The sequence below is a fragment of the Rhamphochromis sp. 'chilingali' genome, assembly GCF_963969265.1.
Source record: "Rhamphochromis sp. 'chilingali' genome assembly, chromosome: 8".
Taxonomy (NCBI): domain Eukaryota; kingdom Metazoa; phylum Chordata; class Actinopteri; order Cichliformes; family Cichlidae; genus Rhamphochromis; species Rhamphochromis sp. 'chilingali'.
In genome coordinates this window covers 36,165,151-36,190,680 of record NC_137935.1, presented here as the reverse complement: position 1 = coordinate 36,190,680, position 25,530 = coordinate 36,165,151, and the positions used below count along the sequence as shown (strand labels likewise).

Genomic DNA, 25,530 nt, shown 5'->3' with positions numbered 1-25,530 from the left:
CGCCATGTGTGTATGAAAACAAAGGCACTGTGCATGCAAGTTTTGCCCATATTCTATCGCAATATTTCATTTTCTTATCATTGCCTAACATTTATTCCTACCAGGTTGGACTATTGCAATTCGTTATTATCAGGATGTCCTAAAATCTCTGAAAAGCCTTCAGTTGATCAATAAGAGCAAGAGTACTCACGGGGACTAGAAAGAGAAAGCATATTTCTCCTATACTGGCTTCCCTTTGAAACTCAGAATTGAATATAAAATCCTGCTCCTCACATACAAGCGCTCGAATAGAGTGTTTAAAAGTAGCAGTAGTATGGGAGGCAAAACCTTCAGCTTTCAGGGCCTCTTCTGTGGAACCAGCTCCCAGTTTAGATTCGGGAGACACCCTCTCTACCTTTAAGACTTTCCTTTTTGATACTCTCTTTATGCGCACTTCTGTTCTGGTTTAATTGCTCATTAACGGAAAGTGCTGGAATGCTGTTCCAGCCTATTTTAATCCCTGTCCATAAGCCACTTCAATAAATATTAATCAAGGGCCCAATCATCAACAGTAGGAAGTAGAATTAGGTCAACTGCCCACTTATTCAGTCCCAAGAAAAGCTACTTGCTGTTCAATTTTTTTTTTAAATCACTATGAGCAGTGCTAACATAACCCTAACCCATTATATTAAAATTCCATTATGCTGTTTAGTTTAAGAGTTTCTCAGAAACAGTTGATGTGCATGTGAAAATGTTTTCATATTGTGTTTGTTGTGCCATTTTAACTGTTTTTTTTATTTTAAAAAGAATTTAAAAAAAAAATTTAATATCCTCCTAATAATGCTCCACACCTTCTGAGTGTGGCCCAGTACAAGGGTATTTGTATGTAATGACCAGATGTAGTGAATGAAAATAGATTTTTTTTTAAATCGTTGCCTTCCCTTAACAAATCCAGTTTGCTCCTATGAAACAACAGTTGGTATAATATTTTGCAGACAATGTGGGAAAGCTTTAGCAAGGATCTTAGCATCCACATTTATTAAGAAGAGGTCTGTAAGGATTCAAATCTTTGCAGCTCCTATCTTTTTTTTTAAGATGAGATCTACTGAGGCTTGCATTAGAGTAGGGTAGAGTGCCATGATGCAATGATTCCTTATATACCACAAGCAGTAATGGGGACAGTTTGTCCTGGATTTCTTTTAAAGAATTCAACAGGGAATCTGCCCGAACTGCGAGATTTATTCTCATGGCAACAATGATTTCTCCAACAGTCAATGGTGAGTCAAGTTCTTTAGCAGTATCCAAGGTTTTCAATATTTTTTTATGTATTTATTTAATTATTTCTTTTCAAATATTTAACTATTTCCACAGCAAAAGAACCATCCTCAGAAGGGTAAAATATATGTAATGCAATAATTTGATGCCACTGTAACAGCATTTAAATACTGAAGGTCCTGGGTGGAAAAAATTGTGAATTTAATAGTTAGAAATAATATTATTTCAATTTTAACTGGAGAATAGAGTCCTGAAATTGCTCCTATGCAGTCTAGTGGAGATAAAATGTAACACTGAAACAGTGAAAAGTGGTGTTACAAAAAATAGAGGCTCTACCCTCAGGAACAATATATGTCTGCAGAGACCAACCAAACCTGACAACAGCCTGTTGTAAGGATACTCAGTGAACTAGCTTTAATTAGATGTGACCAGTGCAGACAAGTGGAATCAACGGACAGTGCCCACTAAAGCTGCAGTCTGAATGTTCAGTACAATGCTACAATTAGAAAAAGAGACTTTTGCAAATTCATGTATCTCACACTGGTTAATTAAAACAATATTTTTAAAATTTCCACAGACAATTTTCACTCTGATTTAAGTTTTTGTAAAAACTGGATCTAAAAAGTTTGTGTTGGATTTTTAAAAAGCAGCAGCTTTATACAGCCACAGCCACAGAAACAACAACATATACAGTGGGGCAAAAAAGTATTTAGTCAGCCACCGATTGTGCAAGTTCCCCCACTTAAAATGATGACAGAGGTCAGTAATTTGCACCAGAGGTACACTTCAACTGTGAGAGACAGAATGTGAAAAAAAAATCCATGAATTCACATGGTAGGATTTGTAAAGAATTTATTCGTAAATTAGGGTGGAAAATAAGTATTTGGTCACCTCAAACAAGGAAAATCTCTGGGTCTCACAGACCTGTAAGGTCTTCTGTAAGAAGCTTTTCTGTCCCCCACTCGTTACCTGTATGAATGGCACCTGTTTGAACTCATCATCTCCATCTCCAAAAGACACCTGTCCACAGCCTCAAACAGTCAGACTCCAAACTCCGCCATGGCCAAGACCAAAGAGCTTTCGAAGGACACCAGGAAAAGTATTGTAGACCTGCACCAGACTGGGAAGAGTGAATCTACAATAGGCAAGCAGCTTGGTGTGAAAAAATCAACTGTGGGAGCAATCATCGGAAAATGGAAGACATACAAGACCACTGATAATCTCCCTCGATCTGGGGCTCCACGCAAGATCTCATCCCGTGGGGTCAAAATGATCATGAGAACGGTGAGCAAAGATCCCAGAACCACACGGGGGGACCTGGTGAATGACCTGCAGAGAGCTGGGACCAAAGTAACAAAGGTCACCATCAGTAACACACTACAACGGCAGGGAATCAAATCCCGCAGTGCCAGACGTGGCTCCGTAAGAAGCATTTGAAAGTCCTGGAGTGGCCTAGCCAGTCTCCAGACCTCAACCCCATAGAAAATCTGTGGCGGGAGTTGAAAGTCTGTGTTGCTCGGCGACAGCCCCAAAACATCACTGCTCTCGAGAAGATCTGCATGGAGGAATGGGCCAAAATACCAGCTACTGTGTGTGCAAACCTGGTAAAGACCTATAGTAAACGTTTGACCTCTGTTATTGCCAACAAAGGTTATGTTACAAAGTATTGAGTTGTATTTTTGTTATTGACCAAATACTTATTTTCCACCCTGATTTACCAATAAATTCTTTACAAATCCTACCATGTGGATTCATGAATTTTTTTTTCACATTCTGTCTCTCACAGTTGAAGTGTACCTCTGGTGCAAATTACTGACCTCTGTCATCATTTTAGGTGGGGGAACTTGCACAATCGGTGGCTGACTAAATACTTTTTTGCCCCACTGTAAACAACAACTGTGCGGCAACAGTGCTAACCACCGTGACCTGTACTTTCTACTCCTACATTTTCACAATGAGCTTGTTACTTTTACTTTAACGCATTTGGGTTAAGTTATTGTTTTTTCACTGCGAGCTTCCAAACATTACACCAATGTTAGCCTAAACAGTAAGGCATAAATGGTAATCCTGTTCATGTGTTAATCACCAGAGGATGCTGCATAAAAAGAGATGATGTGTGCCAAATTTTGTGCGCAGTTTGTCACACAATGTGTTGGCCCAGCTGCTGTATTTTACAGGGAAAGAAAAGAAAGAGAGCTAACTTCACTCAGAGATAGAGAAAGATAAGAAAGACGGAGAGCAAGACGAGCGGTTAGATTTAAAGGTAAGGACTGCTCAGTGGTATTTGATAAACTGGACGTTTAAAGCTTAAATGTAACTCCTCATGTTTCTAAATTAGATATTAGGTCTGTACGTGTGACATTATGTCTTTTCATATTGTGAAACATGCTGCAAAATAAACTGAGGTAAACTAACTCAGTTCGCTTAGATCACTTAGATTACGGATCTTTATTTAAAGGCTGCATAAAAATACTCTGCAGGTTAATGCAGGATAAACAGGTTAGATTGTGTGTGACTAGTGCAGTGGCTGTGGTTTCAAGGTCAGAGGTTACATCAATTGTAACAGAGATTCATATGATTTTTAGCTGATAATGCTTAGATCCATTGAATGAATTCCACCTTCATACAAACTGTATAGAGTGGTCCCTCGTTTGTCATCGTAGTTACGTTCTAAAAATAACCCGCGATAGGTGAAATAGCCAACTGCAGCCAACAATTATTACAGATGTTTTAAGGCTGTAAAACCCCTCACTACACACTTTATACACTTTTCTCAGACAGGCCAGAAGATTTTCACACTTTTCTCTTGTTTAAACACTTTCACGTTCAAGCCTTCGTAGAAAAATAAGTCCAGTATTATAGAATGAAACCAAAGGTACAACGGTGCAAAACGTTTCGTCGACATTGTTGTGTTTGTTGGGGATTCAACTTAAAAACTAGTGATGTGCGATACCACTGATTTCCTATTCGATAGAATAGAATAGAATTCAACTTTATTGTCATTGCACATGCACAGGTACAGGGCAACGAAATGCAGTTTGCATCCATCCAGAAGTGCTTTAGTGATATACAGTAGATATATTACAATATATATTAGCAATAATATAGATATGTGAGTATATTACAGAAATGGGTCTATTATGGTATGTTATAATGTACACGATATGAAGTATGTTGTGAATATTCTATAACTATAAGTATGTACAGGCTGTAGTGAGTACAAGCTATGTACAGGCTATGAACAGGATATAAATATGAAAAACTATACAGAATATGAAATAAATAACTTTAAAGAAATCTGAGATATACAGTTATACAGAAATGGGAACTATGCAAGTTGTAAACAGTTGTAGGATTAAAAATTATCAAATGTACAGAATGACTATTTACACAGAGCTATACAGTAGTGCAGTTAAGATAAGTGAGATATAATTCCTACAGAGGCTATATAAAGTGCTAGTGGTTGTGAGTGGTGGTTCAGTCCATGTTATTATTGTGTGTTTGAGGGTACAGTTGTCCATTGTGGGTGTGTGTATGTTCAGTCCATGTGTTAACGTGGGTCAGATGTCAGGAGGCAGAGTTCAGGAGTCTGACGGCTGTGGGGAAGAAGCTGTTCCAGTACCTGGTGGTCTTAGTCCAGAGGCTCCTGTAGCGCCTCCCAGAGGGCAGGAGGGTGAAGAGTCCATGTGATGGGTGACTGGGGTCTTTGATGATTTTCCCAGCCCTTTTCAGACACCGCTTCCTGTAGATGTCTTTCATGGCAGGAAGTGGTGCTCCGGTGATGCGCTGGGCAGTTTTCACGACCCTCTGCAACGCCTTCCGGTCCGAGGCAGAGCAGTTCTCGTACCAGACTGTTATACAGTTGGTCAGGATGCTCTCGATGGTGCAACGATAGAAGTTCACCAGGATGTCTGAGGACAGGTGGTTCTTCCTCAGAGTCCTCAAGAAGAAGAGGCGCTGGTGAGCCTTCCTGACCAGCTTGGAGCAGTTGGTCGTCCAGGTGAGATCCTCGGGGATGTGGACTCCCAGGAACTTGAAGCTGCTCACACGCTCCACAGCCGTCCCCTTAATGTGGATGGGTGGATGTGGGTCAGCATTCCTCCTGTAGTCCACGATGAGCTCCTTGGTCTTCTCGGTGTTAAGCAGCAGGTTGTTTCTGTCGCACCACTCAGCCAGACAATCCACCTCCTCCCTGTAGGCGGCCTCATCGTTGTCACTGATGAGGCCAATCACCGTGGTGTCATCTGAAAACTTAATGATGGTGTTGGAACCATCAGCAGGTCTGCAGTCGTGGGTGAAGAGGGAGTAGAGGAAAGGGCTCATCACACAGCCTTGTGGTACACCGGGGTTCATTGTGATGGTAGATGAGCAGTGGTTATCCAGCCGGACATGTTGGGGGCGGTTGGTCAGGAAGTCCAGTAACCATTTGCAGATGAGGGAACTGATGCCCAGGTCTGTCAGTTTCCTGATGAGTTGTGAGGGGTGGATTGTATTGAATGCTGAACTGAAGTCTATAAACAGCATTCTGGCGTAGGTGTTGTTGTTGTCTAGGTGTGAGAGGACAGAGTGCAGTTCGATGGAGACTGCATCCTCTGTGCTCCTGTTCTGAATTGGTGGGGTTCCAGGGTGGGGGGGAGACAGGATTTGAAGTGTGCTAGGACCAGCTGCTCTAAGCACTTAGTGATGACGGGGGTGAGTGCTACTGGGCGGTAGTCATTGAGGCAAGATGGGTTGGAGTTTTTGGGTATCGGGACGATGGAGGTGGATTTGAAGCAGGCCGGTACCACAGCGTGGGCCAAGGACAGATTGAATATGTCTGTGAGCACTCCTGCAAGCTCCCCAGAACATGCTCTGAGAACACGCCCGGGGATGCCATCAGGACCTGCAGCCTTGTGGACATTGATCCTGCTCAGCACCGCTCCTACATCGGTGGGGGAGAGAGTCAGAGGTTGGTGGTCTGGCGTCACGTCTGCTTCAGTTACGGTTGTGGGATTCCCTCGCTCAAAACGAGCATAAAAGTTGTTGAGCTCATTGAGGAAGGAGACATCAGAGGATGCGGGGGAGGGTTTGGTGGTCCTGTAGTCTGTAATGGTCTGGAGTCCTTGCCACATGCGTCGGGGGTTGGAGTTGGAGAAGTGTTCTTCTACCTTCTTTTTGTAATGGTGTTTGGCTTTTTTGATGCCCTTCTTTAGGCAATAAAGATCCGATACCAAGTAAAATTCAGGGTGGCATCTACGATACTGATCCGATGCCGATACTTTGTATAAAAACGTATTTTATTTATTGTATCTCAAATTATAGCGTCATAATGATTACTTGTTCTTATCACTTAATAATACAGAATTCATCATATAGAAATAAAAAAGCTGAATTGTGCACTATTTGAACACCTTGCCTGCCTGCAGCACTAAAGGACTCCGTGAGAGACGTCTGTCTCGCCCTAGCAGCACCTGTCCCTGTCCACTCCTCTTCAGTTCGCCTCAACATACACTCGTCATATTCTGTAATACGATTTACTCTGAGGTGTTTGACAAATTTGTGGTGGTGCCACAACACCTCACTTTCTTGCCACATGTATCGCAAACCACGTCTCAGCTGTTTGTGGATGTAAAATACGTCCACACATAACTCCAATTACGCTCAGCCATTGTTGTGAGTGTGCACGCCAAGGGGCTGCGACACATTTATACAGCTGTATTTCGCACATGACTATGAAAGGCAGAAGAGAGAGTAGTTCCTTCCAATGTAGACAATCCGAATGAAATAAGTTCTTTCCACTGTGTTCCTGTTAATGATAAACTACAAATTTAGCCTAAATTACTAAAGTATTGATATTTTAATGTGAGAATCGATTCTAGAACATAAATGACTGGTATCAGAGGAATTGATATTTCAGTATTGATCCGCACATCCCTATTAAAAACTAAGAACTTCAGAGTCACATTGCTAGCGAGCGATTGAATATTTAAGTAAATTTGACAAGCTGAACGCACTCTGTACTGTGGTCTACAGCCAATCAAGACACAGAACACAATGCGCTATAAAAAAACAAACAAAAAAAACCCAAGGAAAATTGCACAAAAAAAATCTGCGAAAGAGCGAGACTGCGAAAGGTGAGCCACGTTATGGCGGGGACCACTGTACAAAGCAAATTCAAAAGTGTTAAATGTTTTGGTGTTAGTAGTCTTCTTGCAAAAGTAGAGTTAATTTTACTCTAAGTAGAGTCACATTCTTTTAATGTAACTCTGAGGTGTAAAATGATAGTAGTTAAAATCGAGTGTTAAAAATGAGTGTTTCTATGTCAAATCTGGAGGTGTTACAATGGAAACATTAACTCTTGACCTCTTAACTCTGAACTCCTACAGGGGCTATGACACCAATAGAGTAAATTTACAGACTCCGCCCCCAGCACCATAGGCTCCAATCGAAGCTGAAGTGAAGCCGTTTCAGAACATTTTGCTCTACATATTTGAGTTGTTTGCAATGCTTGGTAAGTCATTTTTTAAAAGATTGTTTCAATTATTATTATTATTAGCTTTTACTTCTGTGGCTCTTTGGAGTTGAGACAAAGCTGTGTGAAAGGCATTAGCCATGTTGCTCGGTGATAGCATAATATTCTGTTTTAGCTAGCTGAAAGGTATTGTTTGCAGGCAAATACCACAGCCTTGAAAAAAAGCTTGCATGTGAATTTTCAGTCACATTTTTGGTCAAATACACCTAAAACAATGTCTAGAATGTGAAATGTTGGTATAATGGTGCTATTTGAAGCCTGAAAATGAACTCCCATAAAAAAAATAAAAAAAACGAGCAAACAGCAGTAGCAGATGTCCTCACTGGGTTCTACATTAGGATTTAGATCCCTCCAGAGTTTTGTGCACACGGTTTAGGTAAAAATGAAAAAGGTTGAGGTTTTACATTTAGTTCAGTATTACCTGCTGCCTGTGTCCTTGTCTTTTGGGAAAATACTTTACACAAGTAATGGCTCAAAAAGGATTTCTTTTTTTTTACTGTGCTGCAATTGTTTACTGGATTATTTGTGCCATTAATTAGTGTCAACTAATTTTTATTCAATCTCCACATAGGATATGCTTGTGAAGATGGAATATGGGGGAGAGCAGAAGTGCGTTGAAGTTCCACAAAGGGATGAATGAAGGACATGCATATTGTATTGAAGAAATAAGTGATGAGAATGCAGTTATTTGCATTTACCAGCTCATCTATGTCAGACCTTTTGATAAACAAAATTCTAATGAAAGTGAGAACATGTACACTGTTACATCTTTAAGAAAATGTTTTGAAATTGTGGTGCACAGTTCAGAATAAATGTTTATTTAAAAAAAAAACATTGCGTCTTTTTAGTAAATGTTTATTTCCAAAAGAAATTTCTAAAAGTTCAGAACAGTAAAATTCCCGCTTTTTAGAATTAATTAGAAGATAACTCTTACGTAGTTAAACTAAAATACTGTTTGAGAGTTAATATATAAACTCTTAACACCTAGTTAGCATTAGTAAGTGTTAAATTATCAACTCCAGACAGTTAACGTACCAACTCTCCAAAAAGAGTTAAATTAACACTCTCTGGTGTGGACCCATATAGACACTTTAATGGTGTTGAAATCAAATCTGACAGTGTTAATTTGGACATGCTGGATTTGCTGTGTACTGTCTAATATAAAGACATACACAGTGTACTGTCAGTGTTGAGGATGAAAATCAGGCAGGAGAACTCATTAAACACCCCCTTACATCTTGTTAAATTCTGAAATCCACAAACAGCAGCAGATCAACTGATCACAACCTGTACACTACGAAAATCTCCTGGGGCTCTAAATAGAAATTATTATGAGTTATGATACTTTTCCCCACATTGAGCCATTACAACCATTACAATTGTTCCCCTACTGACTAACTCCCCAATTTGGTCCCAAATACGACCTAATTTCTCAATGGTGCGACTAAAAAAAATCCTAGGTCGCACCAGTGCGACCAGCCGTTCGAGTGAAAGAAAGAAAGTCTATGCAACTCTGAAAGTCTATGTGTGGCCAACAGCAGACAACATTATGCCCTATCATGGCCTAACTGTGCTGCTGAAGCGCCGCAGCACCGACTCCGTGCTGCTGCTGTTCGATTGATTTCTGTGTCATGCAAGTGTCTCTACACAGTTGGCAGAAAAGGGAAATGACGAAGGAAGGCTTCCCCACAATAATCCAATAGTGCATGGCGACACCTGCATATTCTGCCAATGTTCCGCCAAAACAGATCCTAGGCTGCACCGCTGCGACCAGCCATTCGAGTGAAAAAACAAACAAACAAACAAAAAAGACTGCAATTCTTAAAATCTCTGTGTGGTTAACAACAGACACCAGGGCTCACAAAATCGCCCGGGACGTCGGGCTAGCGATTTTTCCAGTCGGGCTACAAAAATCCATCTCAGTCCTGCCCATCAAGCTATCGTAGGAAGGAAAAATATATGTCAATGCTTTTGCATTCTTTCGCAAATGTAGCTGGGTAATTATGTCATTGGCATCGATGAACCACTGTCAATATGTGACATTTGAAATGGCGTTTGAATTTGGGCTTGTTTTTTGCTTTCACTTTCACTTTGCGATCGCACGAACTGTGTATAGAGATCAGCAGTACTGATTGGTGAATGACAGATTAATTGCGCACTAATTCCTCTGGCATAGTCTTATCAATCGTTAGCTTACTATTCAAACATGACAAGTGAAATCTCCCGCAGCAAGCTTAAACATGTCATAGAGGTTAATTGCTCAGAGAATCGCTGACCGTTATGTAAGTACGTGTGTAAATGCAGATGGATTTACGCAGGAATTTTAGTTCTGCAGAGCCAAATAAGACAGGTCAGGGTGAAGAAGGGACAGTCAAAGAAAAGCTTACCACAAAATGGAAAAGTTATGACAAATCAGACTATGAGGCAAAAACAAAGCGCAGCTTTTTTGGTTTCATGGTCAAAAGAATTTCTGTGGTTGGAATATAGTAAGCTAAATAACATAATAACATTTAATGTTCTGCCGGGTGTGTTGAGTTTCCCTCGATTTCTGAGTTGACAAGCGCCTTTGTTATTGGGACCAGTAATTTTAAGAAAGACCCCTCATCAGAACCCATGAGAAATGCAAAAGTGCGTTATTGCTCAGTCTGCAGTATCTTTCCTAGAACAAACACCAATTGCAAAAAACATACTAAAAATAAACCAAGCACAACAAGAAGTCCTGAAAAAGCTGTTTAGAACAGCATACTATGTTACAAAGAGTGAACTACCATTGGCAATATTTAGCAGTCTTTGCAAACTTCAAAAAGCAAATGTCCTAGATCTTGGTTCCACTTACCTCTTACCCGTGATTTCAGTGGAAATTTCAAATTCAGGATCTGACACAGACTGATTCATGTTCTACACAGTTCTTACAAGTTCATATAAATTTCTGTTCAATTAGAACCAAATATTTGAGTTGATGATTGTAATTTTTATACAGTTTTTGTAATTTGTGTTTTAACTATTTTTTGATTGCTGTTTTGTTTCCTTTACAATATTATACTTAATAATACTGTAAAGGAAACAAAACATCAATCAAAAAATTGTCCTTTTTTTTTGTTTGTTTGTTTTTTTAAAATTCGGGCTACTTAAATTTATTTTCGGCTACCAAAAACTGAAGAGTGCCTGCCCGAAGGGGTACCAGGGATTTTGAAATTTTTTGAGCCCTGGGAGCCATTATGCCCATATTGTGGTCTAAACCAATCAGATATTGAGATGTTCAGTTCAAAGCCTTTGAGGCACTTTTAATTTTGACTTTCTTTTTATTTTATATATCTTGAGATATTTTAAGTTTAAATTTCAGTTCAGCAAAGCACTTTAAGCACAAGAACGTTTTCAGTACCGTATTTTTCGGACTATAAGGTGCACTTAAAATCCTTTCATTTCCTCAAAAGTGTGCCTTATGTATGAATTCTATTTGTGCTTACTGAACGTGAACAGATTTATGTTACACAGCACTCAAAAATCTGTCAAAATGTTTTAGTATGACTTCGGTAAGCAATGAAGCCACACCGCTTGACGGACTGTTGGAGCATTACAGCTACCATAGTCAGGAGCCTTGCAGATTAATACGTACCGTGCTTCAACATAATATTACCGTATTGCGTGTGTATAAGGACCCAAAAATGGCACCTGTTAAGAGACATGCTCATGAAGCAGATTTCAAATTCTATCGGTCATGCAGTATGACATGGGAATAGAGCAGCAGCAAGAGAATTCAACATTAATGAATCAATGGTACAAAAGTGGAGGAAGCAAGAAGAATGCATTTCATATCTTAGTAACGTACGTCTGCCATAGAGTTGCTAGCTTAGTTAGCATCAGTGAATTGAACTGGCATTTACTTTCTACTGAAATGATAAATTCAAAAAAACGGACAACCATTTAATTGCCCATATTCATCTGATTTCTAGCAACAGAACTTCAGCAAGTGGTTATTAAGCAGAAAGGTGGATAAATAATGGTAATACAGCTAATGTCCTGAGAAGTAAGTTTCACAATTGCCATGAATGAGGAGGCTTTGCATCCAGCTTGCGGTGTGTGTGGCAACTGCTACAGGCAGGACCTGAAGCCAGTCAAGGTGCATCTAGATATGCGTGGCATTAAAAAAAGCAAATACTAGACCAGGGGTGTCAAACTCAAATACACAGTGGGCCAAAATTCAAAACTGGAACAAAGTCGCGGGCTAACGTTAATATTTAATAAAAAATCTTCCTCCAGATATAAGAATGAATCTTTTCTTATGGACTCAAACAAGTTTTGCTGAAAAACTGAATATGGAACAAGCAAAGCTTAATACTAAACTATATATATATATATTAGCTGTATAATACCAGTAGGCCAGCTCTAATAGTAACTTGGTATGGCTTTGCGGGCCAAATTTGGCCCGCGGGCCAGAGTTTGACACCTATTTACTAGACTAAACGCACACATTTAGATAGGGATGGGTATCGAAACCCGGTTCTTGTTGAGAACCGGTTCCCACTGTTTCAATTCCTTGGAATTGTTTGCCATTTTTGCAAACGATTCCCTTATCGATTCCAGTCGCCCCGAATGACGTCACCACGTTGCGGAGCGTCATTTACCTGGCAGTAGGGCTGCTCAATTAATCGAATTTTAATCACGATTACGATCTGGGCTTTCAACGATCATTAAAAATGACTGAGCCGATTATTAGCCCCTCCCTCATTTATCCGCGACACCTTATAAACCGGTCCTGGCGCATAAAAGGTTGGAGACCGCTGATTAAGAGGACCCGAGGGAAGCTCGGAAAGCTAAGCAGAAGTTATTTGGAGAGGAGAGTGACTGCTGTTGGTTGAAAAGAGAGGTTAAAAAAAACTTCAGTGGTGTTGCACACTATTTTATATTATTTATTTTAAGTCATTGTTAACCCTTTAAAGCCGGTCAAAGCAGCACGCTCCGTTTTGTGTAACTATTTTTAAATCCCTGTAGAACCTGAACCGTGTAAGCTAGCACAATAATTTGTTTTGCATATGAAACCGGAGGAGTTGTACTTACATCTGATGCCATCAGCTTGTCCTCGGTCACGGTTTCCTTCCACATATAGCTTTGCAAAAATTGCATAAAAAGCGCTTGCAGGAACAAAACCATAATATTCCAGAAACAGGCTTTGCCGATCCGATCAGCTGTTCGTAACACTTCCCACAGTGAAACAGACGCCAGCGCGAACTATCGCATGTCCGCCATTCCCTGGCCGAAACCAGAAGTGACGTCATTTTCGCGGAAAATGTAGTTTTTTTTACTTGTAGGCCTTAAAAGCCTATACTGGTCATGTTTGACTTTTCTGAATAGTTTCTGGGATGCTTAGAACTCAAATTGCACTGCTGGAAATAGTTTATTTTGATGCACCTGCTGTTTTTGCATCATAGGATTGTTTTTTGGTTTTTCCTGCAGTATATAAAAATTGGTGTATCTCCAAAATAAAACTATGAAGACACTCAAACTAAATTTCCTGTTGTTGTAAACTATTCTTTGCAACTTTTTTGTATTTAAAGTTTTGAGGGATAAATCTCTTAAATTTCTCCAAGTAGAAAGATATGTAAAAGAACCAAAAACGATTTTCAATTTTTTTGTAGTTCATTGCACTTTTTTGCAATTAATGTAGTTACTATGGACTTAATGCATACATATTATTAAAATATGGGCTATAACAGTTGTATAGCAACTTGAAATGCTCCCACAAATGGCACTACAACATGTAAAAAAATAATATAAGCTCTGGCGGACTTGGTTCTATAGTAGGTCTTAAAGGGTTAAATAAATATAGTCAAATAATCGAGATCTCAATTTCAGTGAAAATAATCGTGATTATCATTTTTGCCATAATCGAGCAGCCCTACCTGGCAGGAAACATGGCGGCTCAAACGCTCAAAAGTTTGATTATACTTTACGAGAACGGATGACAACAGGGCAACTTGCAATACTTGAAAAGTAGACATTTCATTTAAGGGAGGAAACACTACGAATATGCAAAAGCATTTGCTCACAAAACACGTGATAATCTTAAATGAATGTCGTGTTTTTAATTCCGCTCCGGACTCGTGAATCTCAACCCAGCAGCAGCGGTAACGTTTGCACATCCTCTCCCGTTAATGCGGCAGGTAAATAATCAACTAACAGTGCATATTATGTTAGCGTGATCTGCCTTATTACAAAACCTGCTATTAGGGCTGCTCGATTATGGCAAAAATGATAATCACGATTATTTTCACTGAAATTGAGATCACGATTATTTGACGATATTTATTTAACCCTTTAAGACCTACTATAGAACCAAGTCCACCAGAGCTTATATTATTTTTTTACATGCTGTAGTGCCATTTGTGGGAGCATTTCAAGTTGCTATACATCAATACAACTGTTATAGCCCATATTTTAATAATATGTATGCATTAAGTCCATAGTAATTACATAAATTGCAAAAAAGTGCAATAAACTACAAAAAAAATTGAAAATCGCTTTTGTTTTGTTTACATATATTTCTACTTGGAGAAATTTAAGAGGTTTATCCCTCAAAACTTTAAATACAATAAAGTTGCAAAAAATAGTTTACAACAACAGGAAATTTATTTTGAGTGTCTTCATAGTTTTATTTTGGAGATACAGTTTTTATATACTGCAGGAAAAACAAAAAACAATCCTATGATGCAAATTTGCAAAGAAAACAGCAGGTGCATCATTTCACTGTGGGAAGTGTTACGAACAGCTGATCGAATCGGCAAAGCCTGTTTCTGGAATATTATGTTTTTGTTCCTGCAAGCGCTTTTTATGCAATTTTTGCAAAGCTTTATGTGGAAGGAAACCGTGACCGAGGACAAGCTGATGGCATCAGATGTAAGTACAACTCCTCCGGTTTCATATGCAAAACAAATTATTGCGCTACCTTACACGGTTCAGGTTCTACAGGGATTTAAAAATAGTTACACAACACGGAGCGTGCTGCTCTGACCGGCTTTAAAGGGTTAACAATGACTTTAAAAAATAATATAAAATAGTGTGCAACACCACTGAAGTTTTTTTACCTCTCTTTTCAACCAACAGCAGTCACTCTCCTCTCCAAATAACTTCTGCTTAGCTTTCCGAGCTTCCCTCGGGTCCTCTTAATCAGCGGTCTCCAACCTTTTTTGCGCCACGGACGGTTTATGCCCGACAATATTTTCACGGACCGGCCTTTAAGGTGTCGCGGATAAATGAGGGAGGGGCTAATAATCGGCTCAGTCATTTTTAATGATCGTTGAAATTCCAGATCGTAATCGTGATTAAAATTCGATTAATTGAGCAGCCCTACCTGCTATTACTGTGCATTTAGGTGACCATGATGAGAGAGACAGAGTCTGGCTGCCTCAGATGCTGGCAGTTCTCGCTGCAGTCTACCGGTAGCGTCTCCTTTCAGGCAGGATAGACGAATGTCACCGAGCAGTGACTAAGTTTGTGGTAAAAGGCTTGCACAGCAGGTGCCCCCGATTTGCCACAGCAGGTGCCCCCGATTTTCAGTAAGTGAATGTGTTTAATTGTAGGCAGGGACATTACTGGATATTCTTGTTTACACAAGAATATCCAGTAATGTCCCTGCCTACAATTGCTACAGAATAATTTATGGAAAATGGAATCGGAATCGTGAAAATCTTATCAATACCCATCCCTACATTTAGATGTAAAATTTCTGATATGTTCACAGTGAAAGCCTCACAAGCCTCACATCTAGGCAATTTAGCTGTCAGGTTTCAAAGGATATGTCAGCTGGTTGTTGAGTTAAGATATATTGATGGTACATAGATTACCAACTTTTTAGCTCGATTTCCTTGATGTTTCAGTTTATTTGAAGTGTATGTTTAAATGTAAGCATCCCATCAGATCATGGGGAAAAAAATTCGTTTTTGTTTTTTTTTTTAAACTAATTTGTGGTGCTAAGCACAGTGTCATAGACAAAGGACTGGGATGCAGTAGAGCTGCAGTACATGTGTGAAAAGAGCTTATGGTGAAACTGTGAACAATAACATTCTCTTACTCACACGCCAATTGCACAAACGCTGGGGATGAAGCACTAGAACACAGCAACAGGCAACCCCCATCATGGATAAAGAAGGCATCCAAAGAAATCCCCCAACTCTCTCCCTCTCATACACACGCAGGAAGATGAAGGAAGGGGGGAGAGGGCATGCAGAGTGCTGGCATTTGGCTCAAACAGACGCTCACAAAGCTCTTGGGACCCCAGAGATGCAGGAAAAGCAGGGGGAGAGTGAAGAAGGAGGAGGGGTTGCAGCAATGCCATTTCCAAGCAGCCAGCCTGTGGAGCAAGGCACTTGGAGAGAAGGAGAACAAAAAGAATAGAGAGAATAGCTGCATCTTCTCCTCCCCCTCCTCTCTTTCTTCCATGTGGAGGTCAGTGTGCTCAGTGGGGAGGATCAGCCACTGCAGCCAGTCCTACAGTGCTCTGCAAAGTGCTCTCACATATTATCTGCAGCAATGCAGCCCGTGTCCTGATATGCAGCCACAAGAACACAGAAACAACGTCAAGGCTGGAACATCTATCAGTATACTGCTAAAAAAAAATCCCGTCTAACATCGGAAGCCCAGCCTCATCCAGCAATGTTACACTGTCAGAAATTGCTCAGAGCTGCTAGGCTTTATTGTGAAAGGAAAATGTTAGTCATGAGGCTGAATTGTTAATAAATATGACTACAAACCTGTTTCACTTGATTGCAAAAATGATGCAGCTCTAAATCAGCACCAATCTAACAAGTTTAGGTTTAGGTAATGAAATATGCACATGCCACATTATCATCAAAAGTACCTGGAAAACGAAGGTAATCTAAACATTTCTGCCATCTTTAAAGGCAAATCTCTAAATTTTTAAATCCCACATCACACACGATAATTACCACTCAGAGGCACAACAAAACATCTCCAGCTCAGTTCACTTGTGTTTCCTCTGTATCATGGACAACTCATGACACCTCCTACACAAGACAGTTCTGAGGCAGCAGAGCTCCTTCCTCAGACTGACTCAACCATAAAAAGTGCTTCAGGAAATTATTCCTACCATTCTCTGTAAGTATAAGACGTGGTTGTTCAAACATACATATAGTATGGGGTTTTTTTTTTCAATTTAATTCAATTTATAAATGGGGCCAAATCTTAGCAACTGTTGCCTCAAGGCAAGTTGTAGCACACATAGAAAAACAAAACAAAACCAAAAAAAAAGCGTTTCAAAAGAAGAACTCATCATGTTACATTCCACAGCATAAATCTAAGTATTTTGTGTCCTAAATATGAATATTGAATTGCAGTTTTCTGTTAGTGTTTACTCTGAGTAATTCACTCACATGGGACAAAGTTTAGACAAAAAGGCTTATAGTTGCATCACTCCCACAAACTTAATAACCAGGTTTAAACAAATCTACAAATAAAATATGAGAAATATCTCATACAAGATGATATCTTTTAGTATGTACAAAAAGCTATAATTAAACCTGCCACACTGCAGTCTAAAGCAGCTACTGTATTCCAATTAGACCTTGCATAACAGGTAAAGGACAAGGGTGTAAAGAAGGAATTGTTAAGTATGATAAGAGGTGATGATGAAGGGAGGAACTGTTGGGAAAGGAGGAGTGGAAAAGGAGCTGCACGGACTCTGGCAGGGCAGAGCCAATTAACAGTGGATGCCTAGCTGGTGTTGTCTACCTGATGAAAGGTGAGAGGAGGAGGAAGCACCTTCATACTCTCTCCATCTTTCTGGCATACACACACACAGTAGCAGATGTGTGCAGATACGCACATGACCGATTTAAGCTGACATAGCAGTCTTTCTCTCTCCCTAATATATATATATATGCAATGCTTTTTCTGAATACTAAACAGTAGAGAAAAAAAAGGCACCTCATTGCTATTGGTGGAAAAATGTATCATGTCGACAAATAAAAAAAAGTGGCATCATGTGGGATTTTATTGTTTCGGAATGATGTGAAAAATTTGGGAGTGACGGCAGCGAGATCCAGCGGGCGAGAGAGAGAAAGAGATGTGTAACGTTTAGGGTGGAGTGCATAGCTAGTGTGTTGTGTGATTGTTGTTTTGCTTTGTGTCAGTAAGGGTACTAATGAACGTCACAAAGGAAGACACCATCTCCACTGAACAATGTCTCCAGGTGGAAAACCGGAGGAATCATACGCCTGTTGTCAGGCCTGCAGGGTTTATCCCTGTGGTGTTCTCCCCTGCCTTGTGGCGGACAAACTTTTTTTTTTTTTTTACTGGCAAAAATAATTTGTGGGACATCTTATTACGACAGCTGATTGTTCTCTCATTTTAGTTTTAGTAGTTTTTTTTAATGGTTGTACAAAAAAAAACCCCAAAAAAACAATGAAATGAAAAAATAACTGTACATGCAGACATAAGATTGTGCTGAAAACAATGATACCACACAAGGCAAAAAAAAAAAACATTTAAAGGTGAAATATAAATGTAAAATCAAAAGCAGTCAAATATGGCCAATTATAATCTGGAACTAAGTGGGTTAACTTTTTTTGCTAGGCCCCCCTTTGTTTTACAAGAATAATGCCCCCTGTATCCCACTGTAACTTTACTGTATAAAGAGCTAACATCTCCAAAATGTCAGGAGTAAGTTAGTCATTACAAGAAGTGTTTGTGAACTAAAAATCAAGAATGTGGGATACTGTCTGTCCGTGATTTGGAGAGCCCAGCGCTGCTCCCGATGCAGGGAAAACCAATTCTGCAGGGGAGACCTCCCTTGGCACTTGTGCAGGTGAAGCCAAAGGGAAGACATGCTTCACCATATTTTCTAGTCTTTGGCTTGGAAGGAAGTTGGTTTGGAAACATATTTGGCGATGCTTCATCTCCTGCTTTGCATTTGTCTGGGAGCCCCATCAAAAACCTGTCCACTATGCCATCAGTCTCCAAGCGTGTTTTTTTTTGTTGCTTTTTTTTTGCCCCAGGGGGCGGGCCCCACACTTTGGGAATCTCTGGTTTAATTCAACAAAGCATGAAAAACTTAGGTTTAAATTTTTCATGACAGTGCAGAATTTCTGACATTTCCCATATGGAAAAGAAATAGTAAAAACTTATATGATTTACTCATGAAAGTGGCCACTTTCTCATTACTTTCATACATTGTTTTAGTAAGTATCCAGAACATACAAGTTTCATTATATAATTTTTCAAGGGATCTTATATCTGTTTTCACTCTTGTATGCTTTTCATACAAGTTTCACACAAGACAGATACAAACTTTATAAGATTTATATATATCTTTTCCATATAGGTTTGTTTAAGTGTAAGCATGTAACAATTTTATTTTTTTCTAACAAAAAACTTAGACTTGTGTTTGTGAATGAACCACCTCAATTGTGTAGCTTTCTGGATTTTATACTTATTAGGCTACATATTTATTTATTATACAGGCTATACAGTAAAGTTGGGCGATTAGACGAATATATTGACTATTGACAATAGGGTGAGCCTATACCCATCATTTTTACAAGAGCGATTCATTTATTTATCATTTCCCCATGAGTACGTTTGCTAATAATGTTGGTTGAAGCTTACAGAAGCAGTCAACAGAAAAAATAATACCGCTGTTTCAACAGCACACTCTTCCAGCTGTGAACAAATGCACCCTCCTCAGAGTGCACCAAAATGCAGCGACTCATTTACTGAAACTCATAACAGAAAGAAAGAAAGTTAGTTCAGAAAAAAACAAACATTTTATTTCTTTCTTCTTCTTTTTTTTAAACCCACAGTGGTGGGGAGGGAAACAAAGAGAAATTGGCTTCTTTTTTCCACTATAACCGTGTTTACAGGCAGCTCCGGTGTTTGTCTTACACACTCAACCAAACAACAAATACAAAATTAAACAAACAGTTAGGGCTGGGCCATATTATACCATTCACAGTAGTACCGGTATAATGTTAGGCAACGATAGGAAAATGAAATATCGCGATAGAATATGAGTAAAACGCGCATGCGCAGTGCCTTTGTTTTCATACGCACATGGCCAATTGTTGAGTGAAACAGATGAACCAGAATTGGTTTGTAAAAATGGTGCAACTTCAGTGATGTGGAACTGGTTTGGTGTTTGTCAGTCAGATACACGACAAAGCACATTTTTTTGCAGAACATGCAAGCGGCCGTCGTTATTGTCGTATTTGTCGGACTAAGATGCTCTTAAATGTGGGAGTAATCTGGGTCCTAAACTCCGTATGCTTCAGGTCAAACGAACACTGCAGCATCACTGAGAGTTAAAAACTGTCTAAATTCTTTCATCTTTAATAAAACGATCAGCATTACTGCTTTACCAGGTGTAACTATGAAGTTTAACTTCCAGGCATCCATGAAAACAAAATTTATTACATTTAACGGAGTTAGAAGTTAGCAGGAAGCTAGCGGAAGTTAGCTCGCTAGTTTCGCGAGTTACCTAAGCATGATATTGCATGTTCTGACTGAGAGATTTCTGAAAAAATTAAAACGTACAGCTCTGTTATCACTTCCAACATAAATGAAGACAGGAAACTAAACAGCAGTGACGTTTGTAGGGTTACTGAAGTTGGGCTAGCTGGTATATAATGATGTGCTACGTGATCGCTAGCGACACAGCTATGTTAGCATAACATAAACAGTGAAGCTGGAGGACGAACACTAACACTTTTCCACTTATAAAAGTTAACGTTAAGGTTCCTCATGGTTAGAGACAAATGCAATCGCATGGCAGGATGCTGTAAACGGACCAAACTTCAGTCAGGAGAACAACTGAGATAATCCATCCACAATACGAGGTTAGTCATTAATATACTGCAACAACATGGGAATAGAGCAGCTGCCAGAGAATTCAACATTAATGAATCAATGGTACAGAAGTGGAGGAAGCAAGAAGAATGAGTTTAATAAAGTTTGATTTATCTGACTGCTTTGTTTCGCTTAATGTGCCTTATAATCCCGTGCACCTTATGGTCCGAAAAATACGTACTGCACCTCTTTTTAACTTCAGTGGATATTATACATGGTTATGCTCAGGATATGTCAGCCCATTTCTACTGGAAATGCCTTTTGGTTAAACTTTCAGCAAGGAATTTGCATTTGCACTGTTATATTTTTATAAAGCTTTAATGTACATAAAAACCAGTTTCTTGTTTAAGTGAAAATAAATGGAAGGTTGTCTTTTTGCGCTAGTAATGTTGTGGAGTTGTATTTTGTCTTGCATCAATTATATCGTCAGTTATATCGTTATTGCAAATTTTCAAATATATATCGTGATAAATATTTTTGGCCATATCGCCCTGCTCTACAAACAGTTACTTAAAAATCAAAATGCCTCTTCCAGCGAACATTAAAAAAAACAAACAAACAGATTCTCTGCCGTATTGTTAAGTCTACTGTTAAGTCTTTGGTGCATCTCAAATAAATAAATAAATAATCCCAAAAGTAGCTATATTAATACTGAAACAAACAAGAAAAGAAGGCAAAATATTCCCTCCAAACAAAACTTATACATTGTAATTGCGCAAATCAGTCCGTGCATGATTATATTGCTTCGCCCATCAAAAAGTCTGCACAAATATATCCCCTATTGTTGGTTATTGGACTGACGATTGTCAGTTGGAAAATTTTTACATATCACCTCGCCTCTGTCAGTGCGCCCCAGGGTGGCTGTGGCTACATTGTAGCTTGCCATCACCAGTGTGTGAATGTGTGTGTGAATGGGTGGATGACAGGTTGTGTAAAGCGCTTTGGGGTCCTTAGGGACTAGAAAAGCGCTATACAAATACAGGCCATTTACAGGCCATTTACTATACAGTACATAAAATTAAAATTCACATGTAACTGAAACGTTTAATTATGCAGGCTACAAAAAATAAATTAAGTTTAGATTATATTTATATGAAACCTGTATACTTACTGAATATGTATACTTCATTTTAACCATATGTAATATCTACATATGTGTGTGTGTGTGTGTGTGTGTGGGGGGGGGGGGGGGGGGGGGGGTTAAAAAAGGTTTTGATTTTGCCACCCCATTTGATGTCCATGCCGCCCTAGCAAAATTTCTTTAGATCCGCCCCTGCCAGTGCACATGGTGAAAAGCGCACACGCAAGCTACAGACTTTTTCATTAATGCAGCTCCACCCTTAAGATCGGCCTTACTGGCCGCTAGTAACCTTGATGACATAGCTTCTCTTCACACACCTCCCCTCAATGCCCACGGGACACTTAAAACCAGTCCCAGTTGTTGCTTCCATCTGTATGTCTGCAGCAACACACATGTTAACCTCGAAACTAGAGCACGTCTGCATCGCATCACATCACAAGAAGCATCCGAGGATTTCTCCCGAGCGCGTCCAGTATCATGAAACACGACGATTATTTTTATCATCTTCGTTCCACTCCCAGAGCACTGCAGCTCCGGCGATATGAGCGCTGCTGTAGGCGACAGCATTACAGAAATCATTCACATAAAGGTGCGACGGAGGCCTGCTTTGTGTGTGTGTGTGTGTGTGTGTGTGTGTGTGTGTGTGTGTGTGTGTGTGTGTGTGTGTGTGTGTGTGTGTGTGCTAAAGTTGCATGACCAGTACCACACAGCTGGGCTAGTCCCGGTGGAGCAAAGACAGCTACACAGCGGTTCAGCCATGGCGGCTGCAGCGGAGACTGGACCACTAATGGTCGGAGCCCGCCGACCACCGTTTTCCCTCCATACCGTGAGGTAGCGCGCACCTACTGCGCTGTAACACGGCGAAAGCAGCAGCTAGAGCTCATCTCACCTTCACCATCCCTGTTTTCAGTAAGGAGAAAAGAAAATGCACTACCGGCTCTCCAGAGCCGTCCCCCGCATTCACTTCGCACCTTTGCCCCCCACCAGCCCCTAAGCTACATGCGGTTTCCCGCGGAGCTCACCCGGCCACGCTACAGAAGACCTCGGTACGAAAGTCCGTCCAACTCCGCACGATCCTCCAACAATGACTGCAGAATGTCCGCTTCGATCTGATCCGCGCCCCCGCTCTGCTGATGCTGCTCCGCGAGCCGCGCGCTCACGACGAGGCCGGGGCGTGTGCAGAGATGCACGGGCAGAGCGCAACCTGCCGGAGATGCACAGATTTAACCAATTCTTTGCTCCATTTAGTCAAGTCAGCTTAGCTAAAGCTGTCACTAAACAGCTTGCTTTCGCAGTTTGCTTTGGTTTATTATCCATGTGCAACCCGTTTTGCAGCATTTGGCTGATTCTGAGCAGAGTGAAGGCCTTTACACTTCAGGATTCCTCCATCAGTAGAAACATTCAGATCACTGTGGTACAAGTTCATCTTGCCTTCCTCCGTAGATGCTTGATTTTGGTGTCTCTTTATTTTCGGCTGACAGCAGAGGTGGGTCGAGTATCCAAAAATTGTACTCAAGTAAGAGTAGCATTACTTTAAAATATTATTACTCAAGTAAAAGTGAAAAGTAGTCTCAAAAAAAGTTACTCAAGTAAGAGTAAAAAAGTACTTGGTGAAAAGACTACTCAAGTAGTGAGTAACTGTTTGAAATGTCCAATTTATTTTTTTAAATAAATGCTATCAGACAAACAAAAATTAATAAATATACAAATCTTAGTATTTTCAAAAGGAATATATGTAAAAACATCAACAAAATAAGGCATAACAATTCTAATTTCCAATTTCAGTTTTTCACAACATAAAGCTTTTTTCACCAATACCTACAGTAAATAATATAAATATATAAACAGTGCAAACAATTTCCAGTGACAAGATATGCTGTAAACTTTATATTCATTTTTGCGCCAAATGGCACAGCAGCCTCAGAGAAAACATTAGAACGAGGCATCTTCAACATACATACAAAGCAGCTCATTTTACCATAAATTGTATAAGTGTGCATTTATTTCTGCATATTTAGCAAAAATGTGCCATTTCTTCACACAGTGAAGTGATGGTTAAGGTTCTTTCTGTGAAGCTGTAACTGTTTAGCAGTGAACAGGAGTCCTGCATGACTAAGAAGTCCTTCACAAGCTCCAGATGCAGGAAGAGCTGTACAGATTTTGATTGACAGCTTCTTGATGTGGGGAAAGCCATGCAATAGATCCACACCTCCAGTGAATGGACATGAAAGGTACCTCTCCAGCTCCCCTGCTTCTGGCTTCCCTGAGCCCATGGATCCATTTATCTTAGTCGGTTAGGCTGCTGTTTGCGCTGGACTCATCCAGCTCTGAGTCTAGGTGATGTCTGATGAAGTTGAGACCTGTGGAAAGAGGTATGGTTTCCAAAATAATTAGGTCTGGTCATTATAGTGCTGTATACACTGCCAAGCTGCGGATGTTTAGCAAGTAGATTTGATTATACTAGAGATGTTTTTTACTAACTCTTGCTGAAAAACAAAATCACCCGCAGTATTGCCTTCTGTTTTAACAGTTAAAGAAGTAGAGACGAGCTGTTTGCATGTGCGTTGAACTCTAGCGTCATTAACCAGGCTAGCTGTTAGCTTATAGGCTATAAGCGTGAGCTATAACGGTGTGTTCACACCGAACACGATGGACGCGAACAAAACGCCCCAAACGCCCCTAATTTGACGCGTGCACATTTGCACCTCTACGCGTGTCCAAGAAAAATCCATCGCGCCTCAAAATTGCATTGGAAATGTGGGAGGGATGTGGGAGGAAGTTGTGCCAGACCGGTACCTTTGCTAGATGGCAGCTGTCGAGCTAGCGTTTGAAGAGAGAGTCTCCCTTCTCCATTCACTTTCCCTCGCCCAGTTTGAGGACCTGTTGTCCCGCGTTGGTCCAAGCATTGCCCGCCTAGACACCAACTACAGGCGCTCAATCCCACCTGCAGAGCGCCTGTCCGTGTGCCTGAGGTTACTAAGGTTAGTAGTTACTAAACAACTACCGTATACGGTAGTCCTTTATTGATACCTGTGCTAATATGCTAAACTATTGTTTATAGACTGCTAACATGGATGTGCTATGCTATCAATGAATGCCGTCGGTGTTTACTGATAGCAAACTGTGGTACGGAGATGACTGTTTATAATATTTCTAGTGATACTCAGAAGGTCTCATCAAGTCCTGATTTAATTCAATTTATGCTGTTATCAGTGTTTGCATTGATAGCATGGCTGTGGTGTCACATCAATTTATGCGCTCGGTGTTTGCTGATATCAAACTGTAGCATTAGGACCACTGAGTTAACCTTTGTAGTGATACTCACTCCTTTTTATTTAGACCTGGTTTAATTCTGGTATAGTTGAATATTTGTATATAACCCCTGCAGCTGTCAGACTCTATAACAGGGGTCACCAGCCTTTATTAAAACAGAGTTAGATAAAACTGTGAACAGTTTGGTTCATCTTTAGTTACATGGTTCTATCTTGATAAGCTATGTCTTATCACAGATTAATTTTTCAAAAATATTAATGATTTAAGCAAGGAAAGAGCTACATGTCAACATACAACTCTTTATTTCTATTAATGTCTTACTTCATTCCTACCTGATTGACATGTTTAGGAATTATGAGTGATTGGCACACTGTAGTTGTAAACGTTGCTACCAATCAAATTATGATATGTTAAAGTTAAAATAAAACACAACTGTTTTAGATATTATCTAATATACATTTTGTAATTATCCTTATAATTACAAAATGTTTTATTTAAGATTTAAGTTTTGTGATTTAAATCTGACATCACAAAAGTTTTTGGAATTTGACTAATG

General features: G+C 39.9%; 1 protein-coding gene across 11 annotated transcripts in view; it reads right to left on the bottom strand.

The window, feature by feature from the left end:
• fat3a (FAT atypical cadherin 3a) overlaps window positions 1–23,061 on the bottom strand; it is a 179,958-nt gene extending 156,897 nt beyond the window's left edge. For 8 of the 11 annotated variants that reach the window (XR_013972387.1, XM_080888385.1, XM_080888388.1 and 5 more), the window contains exon 1: window positions 22,724–22,865. The gene's annotated coding sequence lies outside the window, so the exon portion shown is untranslated. Of the gene's footprint in view, window positions 1–22,723 lie in introns of all 11 variants that reach the window. The other 3 variants (XM_080888393.1, XM_080888394.1, XM_080888386.1) reach the window with 3 other exon arrangements.
• Window positions 23,062–25,530: the final 2,469 nt, after the last annotated feature.